This window comes from Bos indicus, chromosome 25 (assembly GCF_029378745.1).
Source record: "Bos indicus isolate NIAB-ARS_2022 breed Sahiwal x Tharparkar chromosome 25, NIAB-ARS_B.indTharparkar_mat_pri_1.0, whole genome shotgun sequence".
Classification (NCBI taxonomy): domain Eukaryota; kingdom Metazoa; phylum Chordata; class Mammalia; order Artiodactyla; family Bovidae; genus Bos; species Bos indicus.
The window spans coordinates 10,569,817-10,587,683 of record NC_091784.1 but is presented as its reverse complement, the minus strand read 5'-3'; the positions used below and the strand labels follow the sequence as shown (position 1 = coordinate 10,587,683).

The window sequence follows — 17,867 nt, the reverse complement described above, 5'->3', positions numbered from 1 at the left end:
TATCCTATCATTTTGCCTTTTCATACTGTTCATGGGGTTCTCAAGGCAAGAATACTGAAGTGGTTTGCCATTCCCTTCTCCAGTGGACCACATTCTGTCAAATCTCTCCACCATGACCCGCCCGTCTTGGGTTGCCCCACGGGCATGGCTTAGTTTCATTGAGTTCGACAAGGCTGTGGTCCTAGTGTGATTAGATTGACTAGTTTTCTGTGAGTATGGTTTCAGTGTGTTTGCCCTCTGATGCCCTCTTGCAACACCTACCGTCTTACTTAGATGATAAAGAACCTGCCTGCAATGCAGGAAACTTGGGTTTGATCTCTGGGTTGGGAAGATCCCTTGGAGAAAAGAATGGCTACCCACTCCAGCAATCTGGCCTGGAGAATTCCATGGACTGAGGAGTCTGGAAGTCTACAGGCCATGAGGTCACAAAAAGTCAGACACGACTGAGTGACTAACACTTTCACTTGACTTTCTAGTTTACTTTGTTTTTTTTTCTTTTCCCCATAACATTTGACTTTTTATTTATTTTTTGACTACAGTTCATGGCTTGAGGATTTTAGTTTCCCAACCAGAGATTGGACCTGAACACGGCAGCATAAGCATCAAATCCTAACCACTAGACTGCCAGGGAATTTCTGATTTGACTTTTAATCTCGACAGAATTCTTAAGCGTTAAATATACCTCTTATACATAATGCATCTGGTCTAAAAAATCTTTGTCTTTTGACAGGAGAGTTTGATCCATTTACATTTCTACTAATGGTGCTGTGCTTCCTCCCCCCGTGTATGATTTTTTTTGACTGTGAGTTATTCATTTGTTTTTAGAACTTTGTTGTGGGTGATGTTTGAGTTCTGTTGTAAAGTTAAGTTCCATTAATGAGTAGTCAACGTCACTTCTGCTAATCCCTGGGGACCCTCCTTTCAACCTGTGACCGTCTTTAAATTACATTATTTGCTTGAGTGTTTTTTTTTTGTTTTTTTTTTTTTACTACTTACGTAGCATGAATTTGGGTCACAAGCCTGAGTGAAGACCCGCTTGTAATGGCAAATTCTCAGGTGACATTTTTTTTTCTCTCACACTCACCCCCATGATCGAGACAGACAAGTTTTGTATTAGTAGCTCTCTCTTCTGTCTGGCAGGGTATATTTCTCACTCATCCTCTCAGTTCAGTTCAGTCACTCAGTCGTGTCCGACTCTTTGCAACCCTATGAATCGCAGCACGCCAGGCCTCCCTGTCCATCACCAACTTCCGGAGTTCACTCAGACTCACGTCCATCATGTCAGTGATGCCATCCAGCCATCTCATCCTCTGGCGTCCCCTTCTCCTCCTGCCCCCGATCCCTCCCAGCATCAGAGTCTTTTCCAATGAGTCAACTCTTCCCATGAGGTGGCCAAAGTACTGGAGTTTCAGCTTTAGCATCATTCCTTCCAAAGAAATCCCAGGGCTGATCTCCTTCAGAATGGACTGGTTGGATCTCCTTGCAGTCCAAGGGACGCTCAAGAGTCCTCTCCAACACCACAGTTCCAAAAGCATCAATTCTTCGGCTCTTTTGGGGTTCAGCTCTCTTATGAATCTACTGTAAAGTTCTCAATTGAGGGGTCCCCTAGACTATGTCTTGCCCTTTTACTCACTGCAACCTTTAAAGGTGAAGCTCAGGTTCTCCAGAGTTTGAAACAAACCCTCAGGGAAAAACTGGTCTTTGATGGATGCTCACCATCCAGTATCCATAACTTCGTGTCTCTGGGGACTTTGTGGATTTCTTACCTTGATGCTAGATCAGCAAAATGTTTAAAAGGTGCATTCAAGCATTTTTGCAGCATTTTAGCTGTTTCAGGGGGTGGAATATTAGGGAATCTACTTCTTCATAGAACTAGAATTAGGCGTCTCTCTATTAGTTGTTTTTTGTTTTTTTGTTTTTTTAAATAATGACCTTTTACTATGGACTGAATGGTGTTCCTGACCCCTAACACTTCAAAATATTTTTGTTGTTGTTTCTGGCCAGGCTGTGTGGCTTGTGGGATTTTTTTAGTTCCCTGACCTGGGAATGAACCCGGACCCTCGGCAGTGAAAGTACAGAGTCCTAACCACTGGACCACCAGGGAATTCCCTCTGTTACTTCTAATACAAATGACTTCAAGATGTGTCAAGTTCCCTAGAATTTTGTTCTTAGTCCTCTCCCTCTTTGAACAAAGTCTGTTGTTCTTCAAACTATAAACATTTGGCATAACTTCTAGTGGTCGTTAGAGCTACCATGGCTGCTCTAGTTCTTTATGGAACAATTTATGACAAACTCGCATTAAATAAAAGCATTCCTGACACAGAGATAAAGCTTCCTAACTAGGAGAGGGCATCTCATCTTTCTATCCATGCTCAAAACCAAACCCACTGACTCTGAACTCAAAAACCACTCCTGCACCTTTGTTTCCTGAGTCAATGAATGATGCTCACCCAACCCAGGCAGCCAGGTCAAAGACCTGGAGTCCATGCTCCTCCTGAACCACGTCCTTCCCTTACCTGCAATCTGTTTCCGGGTCATTGCATGACAAGGCCAATGTATTTCTGGAGTTTCTCATCCACCTTCATCCTTCATTTCTTATTGTTGTTCATTTGCTAAGTCGCGTCCGATTCTTTGTGACCCATAGACTGCAGCACACCAGACTTCACTGTCCTCCACTGTCTCGTGGAATTTGCTCAAGTTCATGTCCTTCATCTCTATCCAGCCTAAATTATAACACTTAATATAACCATCATCTCTCATCATCTAGCCTCCAATGTGGTCCTTATCTGATAGCAGATTATTTGGCAATTAATCTTCCTGATAATCCTATGAGATGGGGACTGTTATATTTCCATTATACAGATGAAGAAGCTGAGGCTGGTAATGGTTGAGGAAGGGTCCCAGGGCTAGTCAGGGGTGGAGCCTGACTCTACACAGTGGCCTAATCTAGACCTCTGTCTTAGCCACCACTCTCTACATTTGTTTTCTTGGCGCAGTGCTTAGGACTCTGAACTTTCACTGCTGAGGGCCCGGGTTTAATCCCTGGTCAGGGAACTGAGATCCTATGAGCCCCACAGTGTGGCCAAAAAAAGAACAAAAATTGTTTTCCCACCTTCAGCCTCACCACCGCTAATTCACAGCGGCAAGGGAGTCTTCTAAATGGCCACACTGATCATGTTCTGCCTCAGCTCAAAGCCCTCCAGTGGTTCCCCACTGCCTTGGCATTAAGCATCAGCTCTTCAATAAGGCTCATGAGTGCTGCGTCCACGGCTTCACCTCCTATGACAAAGAACACTCCTGACCCCATCCCACTCTGCAGCAGTCACATCGTGGCCCACTCACGGTATTTGCAGGGAAGCGATGCTCTTCCATCCTTCATTGACTTCTACTCACACTATTCTTTAACTATATACACTTTCTACTCTTCTTCACTTGGTGAACTCCTACACATCCTTCAGCATCTATCCCAAAAGTTACTTAGTGGAAGAACTTCCTGACCACTCCCAGGAAAAAATAGTCTCTGTGTCCTTTGCCCTTTAGTAACTGCTCAGGAAACTTTTCACCTTTGAGGATCCTTTGTACCATAAAAAGTAAAGTCAAAGCAAATCTAGTTAGAAGGAAACTAAAGTATCATGGTAAATGTCAAGAGGAAAAAAAGAATTTGATTGAAATTCCACCTTTAAAAATGAAAACTAAATGAAGCTAAAATTTACAGGCATTATTCTATCTTTAGTCAACAAAATTACAGTTGTAATTTTGTACTAATTCTTAGACTAAATAGATGAAGTCAGGGCTGGTATTTCTTTTTCTTTTAGGCATAATTTCCTGAAAAAATTTTGTCTGAAAGTGTGATATGACATCCTTTACTACAAGTTTCACACCAGGTCATACAGAGAGTCATATTTGTAAAAATGTTATTAGATGCTCTGAGTTTCCCGGAAGGCCTTTCTTAGTCTTTTCATAACGAAGATGTTCTCTTTTCAAATACCTGTTCTGTTTTCTTCTCATCATTTCCCCTTCTTTAGTGGTGTCTTGGTTTAAGAATCTCATTGGTCAGATGCTCATTTGTCAATATCTTTGGCAATGCTTTGAATGGTTCTCTAGTGTCATTTAGATCAACTTCAGGAATTTTGTAACTTTGCAAGAATGGCAGTTTGATTTTGCCAGCAGTGGCAAACACTCAGACAGACTGACTAACACCCAAGAAAGAGGGTTATGGGCAGGGCCAGATGCTGCATTCAGTGGGCGGAGAGTCTGTAGTCTGGTTAATTCTATCAAGCCAATGTCAGTTTCCTGGGTCTGCTAATGCACTTTAGTTATGTGAGACTTGCCCATGAGGGAAGCTGGATGCAGGATACATCACACTGTTTAATATTATTTTTGCAACAATTTATAAATCTATGATTATTTCAGAATACAAAGTTACTAATAGAAAAATAATTCACAGCCAAGAGGAAGCCTAAGGAAACAGAGAGACTAAATGCATGAGAACTAAACTTATCAATTAAACTTATAAAGGACCAGACATTTCATTAAAATTTTCTTGTGATGACTGTTTCTGTTTTCCTGAGCATCACCAGTTGGGGAGTAGGGATTTTCACAAAATACTTGGGTTTTCACTAACTTCTTTCATAAAATTATAATTATTTACTTAACTGCCTACCTTCTCCCATTGGTCTGTGAGCTTCTTCAAGGCTGAGAATGGATCTCATTCATCTTTTTATTTCCAGGGTCCATCATAAGGGCTAAGATAAATTAAGCCTTTGATAAAAACCTAGTGAGCGAATAAATGACTGAAGACGTGAACACGGAGATTGGAAAACTGGGTTCCTAGTTTGGTCCTGGCATAGCTAAGCCCTGGGAAGGGCAGTGCCATGTTGGTTTCTTCTAGAGGTGGTGCTTATTTAACTTATACGCAGAGTATATCATGTGAAATGCCAGGCTGGATGAAGCACAAACTGGAATCAAGATTGCCGGGAGAAATATCAATAACCTTGGATATGCAGATGCCACCACCCTTATGGCAGAAAGCAAAGAACTAAAGAGCCTCTAGATGAAAGTGAAAGAGGAGAGTTTAAAAGCTGGCTTAAAATTCAACATTCAGAAAACTAAAATCATGGCATCCGGTCCCATCACTTTATGGCAAATAGATGGGGAAACAATGGAAACAGTGAGAAACTTTATTTTGGGGGGCTCCAAAATCACTGCAGATGGTGACTGCAGCCATGAAAATAAAAGATGCTTGCTTCTTGGAAGAAAAGCTACGACCAACCTAGACAACATATTAAAAAACAGAAACATTACTTTTCTGACAAAGGTCTGTCTAGTCAAAGCTCTGGTTTTTCCAGTAGTCATGTTTGGAGAGAGTCATGTGAGAGTTGGACCATAAAGAAAGCTGAGCACCGAAGAATTGATGCTTTTGAACTGTGGTATTGGAGAAGACTCTTGAGAGTCCCTTGGACTGCAAGGAGCTCCAACCAGTCCATCCTAAAGGAAATCAGTCCTGAATATTCATTGGAAGGACTGATGCTGAAGCTGAAGCTCTAATACTTTGGTCACCTAATGAGAAAAACTAACTCTGGAAAAGACCCTGATGCTGGGAAAGATTGAGGGCAGGAGGAAAATTGGATGACAGAGGATGAGATGGTTGGATGGCATCACCGACTCAACGGATGTGAGTTTGAGTAAACTGCGGGAGTTGGTGGTGGACAGGGAAGCCTGGCATGCTGCAGTCCATGGGGTCACAAAGAGTCAGACATGACTGAATGACTGAACTGAACTGAGAGGTGGTTTGCTTGGAGTTTCGGATGTAACTATAGTTGCCACAGGTGATGGGAAGCCTGCTTGTAGGATTTACTCTGCTTGCTCTTAGTGATGCAAGCAGATGGTATTTGCTCACACACCTCTCCCACTGCCCTGTAACCAGTAAGGAGGGCTGGGGGAATTTTGGAAGTGGTATGTTTGGGAAAGGCTAGTTTGGGTGAAGCCATCTTCAGTGCCCCTTGGAAAGTGCACTCTAGCTAAGAATCACCTCTTTCCCACACAGCTCAGCCTCAGGTTTGGTAAGGAGGGGTGGTTAGGAATTTGTGTACTAGGATTTGTGTACTCCTGCAACGTGGCAGACCTGGGTTCAAACCCTGGGTACTAACCACTCCATCTGCAAAGTCAAGGATCAATTCCTACACTGTCTTTACTCCTTTCTTTTTCCTGTGTGTGTGCTTAGTCGCTCAGTCACGCCCGACTCTTTGTTGACACTGTGGACTATAGCTCACCAGGCTCCTTTGTTCATGGAACTTTCCAGGCAAGAATATTGGAGTGGGTTACCATTTCCTCCTCCAGGGGATCTTCCCTTCCAAGGAATCAAACCTGAGTCTCTTGTGTCTCCTGGACTGACAGGTGGATTCTTTACCACTGCGCCACCTGGGAAGCCCTTTCTTTTCTCCAAAATGATGAAAAATAAATCCTGCTAGCCAGGCTTGTCCTTCTCCCAAGAGACAATCAAGGGAGGTTTTCTAATATCACACCACACATACTGTTAAGCAGCTAGATTTTCAAAGTTTTAATTTAATGTATTTTGGATATTTTTCAAATTTCCCTGCCTGCAAATCTCCTTCCTTTTTTTTTTTTTTTTTTTAAGATTTATCTTTATTTATCTATGGCTGTGCTGGGTCTTCGTTGCTGATTTTCGTGAGCGTTTGTCTAGCTGCGGCGAGTGGGGGCTGCTCTCTAGTTGCCGTGTGCAGGCTTCTCATTGCCGTGGCTTCTCTTGTTGCAGGGCACGGGCTCTTGGCATGTAGGTTTCAGCAGCTGGTGGCTGACAGGCTTTAGAGCACTGGGTCAATAGTTGTGGGCATGGGCTTAGTTGCTCCTCAGCATGTGGGATCCCCTCCTGTCAGGGATCTAACCCATGTCCTCTGCACTGGTAGGTGGATTCTTTACCACTGAGCCAGCAGGGAAGCCCTCTTTCCTTGTTTTTGATAGCCCCATGATATTGTACAAAACGGGTACATTGTTTCATTGTTGACCTAACCAGCTCCTCTTAAGAATGGACAATGACCTGACTTTGGTTTTCTTTAGGTACATCACTGCAACACTCGTAACACCTCTAAGTGCCTAGACACTGCTGGCAAGTGTGATCTGTCCTCCCAAAGGCTGAGCCTGCGTTCACACTCGCAGTTACAGTGCAAGACCATAAAGCCGAGTCTTTTAAGAGAAAAAGGAAATCCTATTTTCCATGATGATGACGCTTCCCATCCAGGTAAGAATGAACCTGACTTCACCAGGAGACCTCGCAGCTATTTTTGTCCTACTTTCGGTCTCCTAACAACCTCATGGGAACAATGGGAATGACGTCTGGCATAGCTACTATAATTGTTATTGATTGTACAAAGGTTTAGTTAGCGCCAAGCCCGGGTGTGATGCCGAGGCGCGGTGGGGCGGGCAGAGCACACTGGCTGGGAGAAGAGGTGGGGCGTCTGAGTGGCCTCCCTGTCCTGTGCAGACCCTCCAGCCGAGCTATCTGGGAAGCCCTGGGCACTCAGGAAATGCTGTAGAATGCATGAATGAGTGAAGCGTACCCAGGGCGTGCCCCAAGAGGATGGGGGGCCAGGAAGCCGCAGGTATGGAATATGTTTCAAGGCTTATAAGAGTTGGACACCTATTCCTGGTAAAGAATCTGCCTGCAATGCAGGAGACCCTGGTTTGATTCCTGGGCCAGGAAGATCCCCTAGAGAAGGGACAGGCTACCTACTCCAGTATTCTTGGGCTTCCCTGGTAGCTCAGACAGTAAAGAAATCTGCCTGCAATGCGGGAGACCTGGGTTCAATCCGTGGGTTGAGAAGATCCCCCAGAGGAGGGCATGGCAACCCACTCCAGTATTCTTGCCTGGAGAATCCCCAATGGACAGAGGAGCCTGGCAGACTACAGTCCATGGGGTTGCAAAGAGTCAGACACGACTGAGTGACTTTCACTTCACTTCACACTTCTTTCATATAATCCTCATAACAGCCCTGAGAGATAGACAACTATTTAACCTGTTTTCAGATGAGAAAACTGAAGTTTAGAGCTAAGTGCTGGTCAGAGTACCCAGTACCTAGCAAGCCTTCAAGTAATACTAACACAGTTGTGGTTATAACATAATTATAACATCCTCCCATGTACTGTTTTACCTACACTCAATTCATCTCAGCCCTCTTATGAGTAATCTCCAGTCAGAGACAATCTTCTTTCTCACCCATGCACAGAGCTGAGTAATTCCCCCTCCCTGCCTTTGCCCCTGCCAATCCACCCACCTGGAATTCCCTCACCCTTCTCTCTACTTGTCAATAGCCATAATCTACTTCAAGACCTGATCACATCTGCTTCCTCCAGGAAGACCTCTCAGATTACCCCACTCACTACTCACCACGTCTATGTTCTCTTCACCTCTGCTCCCTGTCCCCTTGGAATCACTGACAACATGGTAGCTTTGTTCAAAGTTTGACATTTTACAAGCATTTTCACACATTGACTAGCACCCTGTTGGGGAGCCTATGACTCTGGGCAAGTTGATTGACTTCTCTGAGCTTCATCTGTTAATAGAAGTCAAAGTAAGTCCCTACCACTTGGAGCTGCCATGAGGCATGGTGAACGAGACACCTGAGCCGAGCACAGAGTAAGGGTCCAGCTCAGGTTAGTACTGATTATTAGGATCTCAAAATGGCCCCAAATGTAGACACTTGGATCTCCATTTTACAGAAAAGGAAACCCAGGAGCACGGGGGTGGATGATCTGTGTAACTCTCAATAACGAACGGAAACCCAGCATCCTGCCTCTCTGCTCCACTCCACCACATCTTTTTAGGGATCCGTTTCTGATACTTCACTTGATGCTCACTGGGGTGTGTCCATTCCGACTTTGAGTTTCCCCCGACAGAGATGACAACGCCCCAGTCTTCCTGGGCCTTCCTGACTTTTGAAGGTGCGCTCAACTGGGCTTTCTCATTTCAGTCCTCCAGCAGCCCCACAAGGCGGGTGAGACACAACGCTGAGGGCAGGAAAACAGGCTCAGAGAGGCAAAGCCCCTTGCTCGTGATCTCACAGCAAAAAGTGAAACAGTCTTCATTGGAACTAGCCCAGAATTTGCCTTTCACATACTTTGTCTCCCCTCTCCCCTCCACCAAAATATTCTGGATTCATGGGCACTCAGTGTTTATCTGAAGTTTCCACCTTCGGAATGGGTGTTAATAAATGTGCGTGATGGCCAGCTATGGAGACTCTGAGAAGGGCGGATGGGTGAGCTGCTGTTTAAACTCACATAACCCTGGAAATTCCTCGTCCCCAAGCCAGGCTCAGTGGTGACCCTCCAGGCATCATCAGGGAAGAGAGTGGTAATTCTAAGTACCCAGCATGTTTTTGGAGAAAGTGTTTCAAAAACAAGTTTTGGTTTGTTTTCATGGAACTTCCTCCCAAGATGGAGAAACCACAGGGGTGAGTTCTCCTTTCCAAATAAATGCATGATTCTGCTTCTTCAAATCTGACAGTGCAGTGGACAAAGATCACCCCAATTTCAGCAACATCTGGTTGCTCCCATCTAGGAAGAAATGTCCACCATTCTTCAATCAACAAGCATGTTGAATCATTCAGTATTTGTCTTTTTATGACTGGCTTATTTCACTCAGCATCGTGCTGTTAAGGTTCATCCATGTTCTAGCATGGGTCAGAATTTCCTTCCTCTTTAAGACTGAATAATATTCTGTTGTAGGTATGTATCACATTTTGCTCATTTATTCCTTCACTGGACACAGGTTGCCTCCATGCTTCATCTATTGTGAATAATGCTGCTATGAATCGGGGTGTACAAATGTCACTTTGAGACTTTGCTTTCTGTTCTTTTGGGTGTATAACCAGAAGTGGGATTGCTGGATCATGTGGTAGCTCTATTTTTAATTTTTAGAGGAACTGCTTTACCATTTTCCACAGTGGCTGTACCACTTTGCATTCCTACCAACAATTCACAAGGGTTCTAATTTCTCCACATCCTCAGCAACCATTTTTTTTTTCTTTTTAAATAGTAGCCATCCAGTGAGTATAAAGTGACACTTTACTGCAGTCTTTTTTTCTTAAAGGATTTTTTTGATGTGGACCATTTAAAAAATCTTTATTGAATTTGTTACAATATTACTTCTGTTTTATGTTTGTTTGTTTGTTTGTTTTGGCTGCGAGACATCTGGGATCTTAGCTTCCTGAACATGGACTGAAGCCACACCCCTTGCTTCGGAAGGCAAGATCTTAACCACTGGGCTGCCAGGGAAGTCCCTCTCACAGACTTGATTTGCATTTCCTTAATGATCACTAACGCTGAGCTCCCTTTCATGTATTTATTGGCCTATACTCTTCGGAGAAATGACTGAGTTCTTTGCCCAGTTTGGATTGGGTTGTTTGGGTTTTTGGTTGTTGTGTTTTAGGAATTTTCTATATAATCTGGATATTAATCCTTTATCAGTTACATGATTTGCCAATAATCTGGTTATTACTCCTTTATCCGTTACATGATTTGCAAATTGTCTTTCATTCTGTGTATTGCTTTCTACTCTGTTGACAGCGGCCTTTGGAGGCACAGTTTACACTTTTCTCATTCAGATCAGTTTATCTATTGTTTGGTGGTCATTGCCTGTGCCTTTGGTGTCATATCCAAGAAATGATTGCCAAATCCAGTGTTGTCAACCTTTGCCCAATGTTTCCTTCCAAGAGTTAAAACTTGTTCCAGGTCTTTGATATATTTTGAGTTAGTTTTACATATAGTGTTAGGAGGAGGTCCAGCTTTGTTCTTTGGCAGGTGAACATTCAGGGTTTTTTAGCACCCTTTGTTGATAACACCAACTTTCCCCCATTGAATGGTCTTGGCTCCCCTGTTGAAAACCTTTGACCAAATATGTGTGTGCACGCTTAGTTGTTCAGTCATGTCTGACTCCTTGCAAGCCCATGGACTGTAGCCCGCCAGGCTCCTCTGTCCATGGGATTTCTCAGGCAAGGATGTTGAAGTGGGTTCCCATTGCCTTCTCCAGGGGATCTTTCTGACCCAGGGATAGAACCTGGGTCTCCTGAGTTGCAGATGGATTCTTCACTGTTGGAGCTACCAGGGAAGACCATATATGAGTGTTCAATTCTACATGCTTTATTCTATTCTATTGGTGTACATATCTGTGTTTATGTCAGTACCACACTTTTGATTACTGTAGCTTTGTAGGAAGTTTTGGAATCAGGAAGTGTGAGTCCTCCAGCTTTGTTCTTTTTGAAGATTATCTTGGCTATTTGGGATCTCTTGAGATTTCGTATGTATGGATTTTTCTATTTCTGCAAAAAGGTCATGGGGATTTTGATAGGGATTGCATTGACTCTGTGGATTAATTTGGGAAATATTGACAGCTTAACAATATTGTTTTCCAGTCAGTGAATATAGGACACATTGTATTTCCATTTATTTATGTCTTCTCTGATTTCTTTTAGCAAAGTTTTGAAGTTTTGCTTGTAGGAGTCTTTCACCTCCTTGGTCAAATTAATTCCTAAGTATTTTATTCCTTTTGATGCTATTGTATTCTTAATTTCCTTTTTGGATCATTCATTGTTAGTATATGGAAATGCAACTGACTTCTGTGTTGGTTTTATGTCCTGCTACTTCACTGAATTCATTTATTAATTCTAACAATTTTTTGGCGTGGACTATTTAGAGTTTTCTAAGGAAATGGCAACCCACTCCAGTACTCCTGCCTGGAAAATTCCATGGATGGAGGAGCCTTGTATTCTACAGTCAGAATGGTGTTGTCACAAAGAGTCAGACACGACTGAGCGACTTCACTTTCACTTTCACATATCACATCATATCATTTTGAACAGAGATCATTTTACTTCTTCCTTTCCAATTTCTTTTCTTGCCTGATTGGTCTGGCTAGCACTCCATTTCTATTTTGCAGAGGTGGGAATCACCATCTATTATAGCTTTAACCCTCCAAAAATGCATGGATTTCTCACATCCACTTTTATCTCCTCTTCCATGTCTTCCTTCCACTATTCTCTTTTTTTAAAAAAATCCATTCCTGTATAAATTATACTGATGAAGCCTGTTCACAAAGACCTCTCTAGAAAAAGAACAGGTAAGACATCCACCTCTCTTATTTACCTGCTCAGGTTTCTCCTCCAGACAAACATCCGTTAACAAATTTAGGTGACCTAATTCCATGGACAAAGTCCTTCCCATCCTACAGTATCCTTCTTCCTTATTACAAGAGCATTGCTGAATAAAACTCATCCTCGCTGTTAACTGGTGTCCCACTTTGTTGATTTTTGATGGAGGGAGCTCAGTCTCGCCATCTTCTGATCTCCCGTTGGGGTTCCGGATTGGCCAGTGGAAGCTGGGAGGCTCAGAGCCTGCCTGCTATCGTGGTCCTTCAGGGTCAGAGCCCTGTGCAGGGAGCAAGTGTGGGAGGTGATGAAGGCAGAAGGGTCCGTGCAGAGGGCAGCAGCAGGCACAGTCTGCCTCCTCTGGGGTCCTCTCACTGCAGCCTATCAGCAGTCATGTCATGGCTTTGCTTCAGCAGCACCGTCTTGAAATGACCCCCCCTCCATCCCATTAACCTGCCCCGGCTCCTGGAGACTATGCTCCAGGTAACAGATCTCCCTCCCATCCGCTGTGTGTCTCAGCCAGGCTAAGCCATTCCGGCTTTCCAGGGTGTCAAACAGAGGAAGATGCTCCATCCATGCCCTGCTTTGAAGTTCCTGTGTCTGGCCTGTATCCAAATCCGGGAGGAGAAGTCACAGCTTAGACCAGCCCCAGCTTTCGGTTTCAGGCTGAGTGTGGGAGGTTGAGGCCAAGCTGAGATCAAGGAAACGTCTCCTGGTTCTGCAACTTTCAGGAAACCCCCTAAAAGTTCCAGAGGGCAGTTAGCTTGTGGGGAGTGGGGGGGCGGTGGGGTGAGAGGAGAGGCTTGGGAGTTGCATGAAGCCCCACTCCTAGCCTCCCTTGCTCCAGATTTGGGGGGGTGTTAGCAGCCTGAGGTCACCAGCCTCCTTTCTGGGCCTTTTTGCCTCCTCTTGTGAGACCTGGAAACAGAATAAAGGATTCCTGAGAGTGAGGCACTCTGCTTCCTTCTCAAAGCTTGTCTGGCTCTTCTCTGATGTACAGAGAAGGCAGTGGTCTGACCTGGTGGGAGGGGAGCAGGGAGAGAAGAGGACTCCTCTGTCCTGGAGGGAGGCAGGGAGTCCTGGTTATAAAGATGGGTCACCAGGGTGGAGGATATTTTACATCCAGAAAGGAACATGAACTTGTGCTATGAGAAGGCAAAACAGCGGTTCCCCTTGCAGGAGGGCACTGGGGGCTGGAAACAGCCTGCGTCTTGATTCTGGGAGCTGGTGACATGGGGTTGCTCTGCTTGTGAAAACACAAGAAGTTGTACACTTATGATTTTGCACTTTTCTGTATGTATGTTATGTTCGACTTCCATTAACATTTTTTTTAATTAGTTTTTTTTGGCCATGCTGTGAGGCATGTGGGTTCTTAATTCCGTGACCAAGGATCGAACCCACGCCCCCTGCATTGGAAGTGTGGACCACCAGAGAAGCCCCTTAAAAAAAATTTTTTTTTTAATTCAATGCAGCTTTGGAGAACAGTCTGGCAGTTTCTCGAAAGATATATAAACCTAGCAATCCCACTCCTAGGTATATACCCAAGGGAACTGAAAAAAAAAATCTATCCACACTAAAACATATACAGGAATGTTCATAACAGCTTACTCAGAAGAGCCAAAAACTGGAAACAACCCAAATGGCTAAATCAAGTGTGATCTACCCATGCAACAACAACAACTCCCATATAATGGAATATTGCTAAGTCACTTCAGTCGTGTCCGACTCTGTTCGACCCCATAGACGGCAGCCCACCAGGCTCCCCCGTCCCTGGGATTCTCCAGGCAAGAACACTGGAGTGGGTTGCCATTTCCTTCTCCAATGCGTGAAAGGGAAAGTGAAGTCGCTCAGTCGTGTCCGACTCTTAGCGACCCCATGGACTGCAGCATACTAGGCTCCTCCGTCCATGGGATTTTCCAGACAAGAGTACTGGAGTGGGGTGCCATTGCCTTCTCCATAATGGAATATTATTTGCCCTTAAAAAGGAATGAAGCACTGATATATGCTACAACATGAACGAACCTTGAAAACACCATGCTAAGTGAAAGTAGCCAGACAGGAAGGACAAAGCCAGACACCACATATTGTATGATTCCATTTATATGAAATGTTCAAATAGGCAAATTCATAGAGACAAAATAGATGAGTAGGTACCTTGGGCTGGGAAGGAAGAAGATTTGGGGGGATAGTGAATTGGATATACAGTGTAACTTGGACCATTGAAAATGTTCTAAGGTTGACTATGGTGATGACTAGACATCTCAGTACATATACTAAGAGCTGTTGAATTGTATATTTTAAGTAAATAAATCATACAGTATAGGAATAACATCTCAGTAAGTCTGGTCTAATAATTTAGGAGGGCATAGCATTAGAAAGAGTACCAGGCCATCAGAATGAACACCAGACAGGCACACCCACAGGGCTACACAGGTGCCTACCCCAGCTGTTGGGCGAACAGGAGTGTCTGTTGGTTTCTCAGGCCCAGGAAGACTTCAGATCACAGACTGGTTCCACTGTCTTGAATGCAGGAAATGGAAACAAAAGGGGGCCCAACCAGTATGCTCCCCAGAAAGGAACCATGAAAAAAGGATATGGGTGGGAATGTTAATTTGGGAAGCTATCCCAGGGAGGAAAGGAAGTCCCACCTCATGGCGAGGGAGCTGGGATGTTTACCCGCCACCGCAGGGCTGCTCCTGGGGCAGGAGGAAGTCGGGAAAGGCCTGGTTGTTCCCAGCGAACATGACTATCTAGTTCTTGTTGTTGTTGTTCAATCACTCAGTTGTGTCTGACTCTGCGACCCCATGGACTGCAACACGCCAGGCTTCCCTGTCCTTCACCATCTCCCGGAGTTTGCTCAAACTCATGTCCATTGAGTCAGTGATGCCCTCTAACCATCTTATCCTCTGTCATCCCCTTCTCCTCCTGCCCTCAGTCTTTGCCACCATCAGGGTCTTTTCCAATGAGTCAGTTCTTTGCATCGTGTGGCCAAAGTATTGGAGCTTCGGCTTCAGCATCAGTCCTTCCAATGAATATTTAGTGTTGATTTCCTTTAGGATTGACCGATTTGATATCCTTGCAGTTCAAGGGACTCTCAAGAGTCTTCAACACCACAGTTCAAAAGCATCAATCCTTTGGTGCTCACCTTTCTTTATAGTCCAACTCTCACATCCATACATGACCACTGGAATAGCCATAGCTTTGACTAGACAGACCTTTGTCAGCAAAGTGATGTCTCTGCTTTTTAATCTGGCTCTCACATGCCTTTATTCATGCAACCTCTGTTTACTGAGCACTTACTAAGTTCCAGGCCCTAGTAGGGGACCCCGAGGAGGAAAAAAACTCAACTTGACTCCAAAAGACTCTCACAATGAGTCTGCAGTGCCCACAAACCACATGGGAAAGTCCTTCTGTTAGAATCCTTACCAGAAAATGCTTCTATTAGAATCGTGCCTGCCTGGGGGTGTGGGGGGCCACCTGCCTGTCATCAGCATGGGCTGCGTGAGCCCCAGGCTCCTGCCCTTCCCCCACAATGCCCAACCATGGCCCTGCCCTCTCTTCTGACGTCCTTGTGGCTTGAGCAGACACCCATGGGCTTCTGTTCTCGATGGTAATGATTCCTTCCTCTAAAAGCAACAGGATGGGGTGTGGCTGGCTGGTGTGGAATATCATTCACGGTTCTTGGGGAACACTTAGACTAACTCATCCTGATTGGGGCTGCAAGTCCTGCATTCCTGGAACTCTCTCCGTCCAGGAAAACAGGGGTGGGAGTCACCACCCTAGCTTGTTTCTCCACCACCTGCCCCCAGCTAAACCAGTGCTTCTTAACCTTGGCTTCCCATTGGCATCACCCGGAGGACTTTTTAAAAAATGGCTGCTGGACTTCCCTGGCGACTCAGCGGTAAAGAATCTGCCTGCCAATGTGGGAGACATGGGTTCGATCCCTGATCTGGGAAGATCCCACGTGGCGTGAAGCAACAAAACCTGTGCAGCGCAACTACTGAGCCTGTGCTCTAGAACCCGGGAGCCACAACTACTGAGCCCCTGTGCTGCAGCTCCTGAAGCCCACACGCCCTAGAGCCCATGCTCAGCAACAAGAGAAGGCATTGCAGTGAGAAGCCTGCACCCCACAACTAGGGAGTAGCCCCCACTTACCGCAACTAGAGAAAAGCCCAGACAGCAATGAAGACCCGGCGCAACCAAAAATAAATAAATTAAAAAAAAAAAAAAGAGTAAGGCAACGAGCTCATTTTTCTAAGAAAAATGCTGCTGGTCCTACTTCGGACCAGTCCATTCAGAGTCTCAGGGATGGGACTGGGCCAGGGTCTTCTGAAAAAATCTCCAGGAGACTCTAAGCATGCTGCTGGATTGAGAGCTCCAGGCCCTGAGAGGATGAGGCCAAGTTTAGCTGGGGATGGATATTGGTCTTCTAGATCTGGTGGGAGCTGAGGAGGAGTGACCAAGGGCCTGGCTGAGGTCGCTGGCTCATCCATTCATTCACCAGTTCCGGACTGAGGGCCTATTGTGGGTCAGGCGCTGTGTCGTGGCTTAGATACAGGTGGGGCAAAAAGGACAGTTAGGACCTGTTTTCATTCCAGAGGGGAACACAGACAGTAAGCAGAGAGGTCGCCTGAGTACTTTCTGATGACAATGTTCAATTGAGTGATGCGTTGATTACTGGGGTCTGTGCGGTGCAGAGCTACTCAGATATTGTCTTAGTTTCCTGGGCCTGCTGTAACAAGACCACCAACCTGTTGTTCAGTAGCTAAGTTGTGTCGTATTCTTTGCGACCCCATAGATTGCAACATTCCGGGCTTCCCTGTCCTTCACTATCTCCTGGAGTTTGCTCAAAGTCATATCCATTGAGTCAGTGATGCCACCCAACCATCTCATCCTTTGCCGTTCCCTTCTTCTCCTGCCCTCAATCTTTCCCAGCATCAGGGACCACCCATGGGTGGCTTAAAACAACAGGAATACATTCTCTCACAGTTCCAGAGGCCAGAAGTCTGAGATCAATGTGTTGGCAGAATTGGTTCCCTCTGGAGGGTCTAGGGAAGCAGTCCTCAACCTTTTAGGCATCAGGCACCGATTTCATGGAAGACAATTTTTCCACAGACCGGGGTGGGGGGGTGGGGGGGATGGTTTCGGGATGATTCGAGCCCTTTACATATTTTGTGCACTTTACTTCTAATCTAATACTGTCACTGATCTGACAGGAGGTACTGGTACCTGGTCTGGAGTTTGGGGACCCCTGCTCTATGGGGTAATCTGCCCACACCTCTCTCCTAACTTCTGGGGCTACTGATGTTCCTTGGCTTCTAGAGGCATCTTCCAGTCTCTGGCTCCATCCGCACATGGCCTTTTCCTCCGTGTCTGTGTTTGACACAGCTTTCTTCTCTGTGTGTGTGTGTCCTCCCTCCTTCTTATAAGGACACCAGTTGCTGGATTTAGCACCCCCTGCCCCAGTGGTCCCCCATGGGTAATCCAGGAAGATGATCTTATTTCCAGATCCTTAATTACACCTGCAAAGACACTTATTCCAAATAAATTCACATGCTCAGATTCCAGGCATTAGGATGTGGACAGATCTTTTCTGGGGCTGCAAGTCAACTTCCTACAGTTATGGTGGGCAAGGAAGGCCTTTGAGGGTGTGTCTGGGTGTGAAGTGTTCCAGAAGCTGACCCCAAGGTGTGGGGGGAGCGGGGTGGG

The 17,867-nt window shown here is 45.2% G+C and overlaps 1 non-coding gene across 1 annotated transcript; it reads right to left on the bottom strand.

The window, feature by feature from the left end:
• Positions 1–2,031: 2,031 nt before the first annotated feature.
• Positions 2,032–2,104, bottom strand: TRNAE-UUC (transfer RNA glutamic acid (anticodon UUC)). The gene has a single exon. It is a non-coding gene; the product is annotated as a tRNA-Glu (tRNA).
• Positions 2,105–17,867: the final 15,763 nt, after the last annotated feature.